This window comes from Oreochromis niloticus, linkage group LG3 (assembly GCF_001858045.2).
Source record: "Oreochromis niloticus isolate F11D_XX linkage group LG3, O_niloticus_UMD_NMBU, whole genome shotgun sequence".
NCBI lineage: Eukaryota > Metazoa > Chordata > Actinopteri > Cichliformes > Cichlidae > Oreochromis > Oreochromis niloticus.
The window spans coordinates 37,501,330-37,504,674 of NC_031967.2; the positions used below are offsets into that span (position 1 = coordinate 37,501,330).

General features: G+C 37.3%; 1 long non-coding RNA gene across 1 annotated transcript; it reads left to right on the forward strand.

Moving 5' to 3' along the window:
• The first annotated feature begins 307 nt into the window (after positions 1–307).
• LOC102078627 (uncharacterized) lies at positions 308–1,717 on the forward strand. The gene is made up of 3 exons (XR_267137.3): positions 308–878; positions 982–1,063; positions 1,151–1,717. It is a non-coding gene; the product is annotated as an uncharacterized LOC102078627 (long non-coding RNA).
• Positions 1,718–3,345: the final 1,628 nt, after the last annotated feature.

Sequence of the window (3,345 nt, forward strand, 5' to 3'; positions counted from 1 at the left end):
AGGAGGAAGAGAAATAGTTTCAGAGAGCGGATTGACCTGGAAGAGCGTCTAGCTGTGTCCCTGAGGTAAAACAGTATTATTTTACTATTTCCATATCATTCTATACTAAGTACCGGTGTGCGTTTTGAGGTATGTCAACACTTGTTGCCAAATACAGTGACCTGATTGGTCAGATCTGTTTATTCTGTTTTTTTAAAAAAAATCTGAAAAACGTGGTTCGAGCTGCAAAAGTAAGTGCTGCAAATTCTTCCTGTGAAATTCTATGTTTGCTGTGAACGGCTCCATTAAGAATAGACGAGTCCAAAAAGTATTTTAGCCCACAAAATATTTGCACAAATTTTACACATGTGTTGTGTAAAGGCCTTCACACTAAAGGGTTGCGTCATGGTTCTGAAATTTGGCCCAGAGTTTTTCTGACTTAAGTCTTGTTATTTGATACTCTGTTTGGTTCCTAGTTGGTTGTTATTTTTAGTTTATAGTTACCCATGTTATTTTTCATAGCTTTTCCCTTGTGTTCTTCTTGGTCAAGGCTTCTCTGCATTTAGTTCCTGTATTGTTTTGGTAGTCCTTTCAAATCATTTCAATCCAGTTTTATTTGCATAGCACCAAATCACAACAACAGTCACCTCAACGTGCTCTAAATTGTAAAATAAAGACCCTTCTATATTACAGTGAAACACCTCTCTTGTTTCTTGTACTTTTAGTTTTACTTCATTTGTCTTGGTACCCTGATTAGTCTCTCAGCTGTTATTTGTTCCACGCCTGTTCCCTATTCCCCTGATTACCCCTTAGTGCATCAGCTTGTATATATAGCTTAAGTTTTCCGTTTGTTACTTCTGGTGACATCTGCATACATTTATTTCAAAGCATATTTCAAAGTATGTCTGTCACTGTATTTAGCTGTCTTCCACATGGAATTTGGTTTCTTTGGACTTTTGCAATAAAAGATGAGCTTTTTTGTTTATTTCTGCCTTCCTTTAGCGTCTGCAATGGGTCCTCATTGTGCTAGATTATGACAGTTTGGCTTTTTTTGACATCAAATGTGTTTGTTTAATTTTTCAAGGTATACAGTGAAATCATAACTGAATATACCAGATGGTTTGGAAAAGAGAAATAGCTTGGCAGTTCCATCTATTTGTCTACTTTTCAGCCGCAGGTCACTCCAGGAGGGCTGGATACTATCCCAGCTGTCGCAGATCAGGGACCACCACCATCATCCCACCCAGCCTCCAGGTCTTCTGAAACTTTCCAGTAAAGAGGGAGGAATTTTTCAAAAAACTGGTCAAACATGTCTCTAACATGTCTACTTGGCATCTTTCCATTGTCAGAACCAAAACATGCCAGAATCTTCAATCAAACTTATGTGTTACTGTAATCTCATTACATTTTTAGAAATTCAGTATAAATGCTGAACAAATTGAGTCATTTCATTACTGTTATGTGTACAGTTACTGGTGTTACAGTTTTTTTGTGAGGGATATCAGCATATCGAACACACCTACTGGCAGTACATCAAAAATATAATTGGCATCTATTTACCGTCACATAAAACATGTCCATAGCTACAATGGTATCGCATAGTAGTGGTATATAGAACCAGCTGTGATTCACCTACAGCTTGAGATATGGAGAAATTGACTCTTTGTGATCATAATGTTGTGTATCTTGTGACAATTATTATTATATGCAGATTATTTACAGTACTGACGTGCTTACAATACACAATGATATAGGTTACTTGTATGAAATACATTTCTGCTTTCTTGGATGAAAGACTTGAATTGTCTCCGTGTTTTGTCGTAGTCTTTGAGCTAAATGCAAGCTCGTCTGCAATTCAAAACTTCAACCTCTTGCAGAGCTTTGCCAAAGACATGGGACCTTCAGTGCAGTACTTTATGAATCAGAATCTGAATACTTTATTAATCACGAGGGAATTTATGTATGCATTAATGTAAGCATTAAGGAGAATATAAACTGGTGCTTTAAATGTAGAATTTGAGTCAGGATGCCTCTCTAAGCTGAAGAATTTTATGTGTAAATTTTAGGCCACAGCAATTTTTATGTTGCACACCTACCTTCACCATACCAACAATCAAACAATAAATAAACTCTGTAGTTAAGTAGGTAAAGTCATGAATCCCATTAAATACCTCAATGTGGTCTCCCTTCAAGAGACAGAGACCCTCCAACAGATTTCAAACAGCAGTGTGAGGATAACAGAAATCATTTAGAAGCAGCAGACAGGACAGAAAATGACATTAATTTAAGAGGTTGAATCTTTTACATTCATTTTCGGGGCAGAACACAGGATTTGCCTTTGACACAGCAGCGAGCATTCATAAGCCAGTTAGGAGTTTAGTGCAGCCTATTTCACACTAAGAAAATAGAGCCACATTCAATACAGAATTTCAAGATAAAAAATAACCTAATTACAGCAGCATAACACTTGATTTAATTCACATTCTGCCACAGAGATTATTCTCTTTTTCTACCACATAAATGGTTCTCAACAAAGCTGACAAAAAAAAGACACCAAAGGCTAATCTTTGGACAAGTCATAAGCCAGTTAGAAGAATCGAACGACAATTTCACACTAAGTGAGACTTCTTTGACATACTTAGCTTTGATGTGCAGAACAATACCTTATGTATAAGTTTCCTCCAATCCTTTGTTTTCATGTCATTTCTTGGCTCTTTATTAAATAGCAAGTTGCGTGAATGTTAGGAAACATCTTAGTCATCTGGTCTGGGGTGGCACCGGCCATTTGTTAGTGAGGTGTTTTCTTGCAATATCTTTGTAATGAAAAGTTATTGTTTCGTATTCCAGCTATTCCTCAGGAAACATGCCATTTATTTTTTTTACTTTTATTACTATTGCAAGCTTCCAGGTAGGTAGGTAAAAAATGACCCCCATTCATTTCCTATTGAATTTCATATGAGTCTATGATTCCTTACCAATTGTTTACCAATTGGTAAGAATATATATTCTGTGCTTAAAATGATTTTAGACAGCAAGAACTAACAGACAGCAGGTTGCAATTCATCCCCAGTAATTGTGTCACTGTAGATGAACAGCTTGTACCATTCAGGTGGAGTTCCAAGTTTCTACAGGACATGCCAAACTAGCCCGCCAAGTATGTCGAAAGATCTTTTATAAAGCACGCACCCCCCCATGCAATAGATGGAATGGATTACACAAACATTGCCCAGAAGATGTGCGATAGATTCAGAAACACAGGGTGCAACTTCGCCACAGATAACTTTATCTCCAGTGCGCCTCTTGCCCAGCATCACTTACAGAAGGATTTCACTGGTTTGGGGACACTACAACAGAACAAGGCAGACA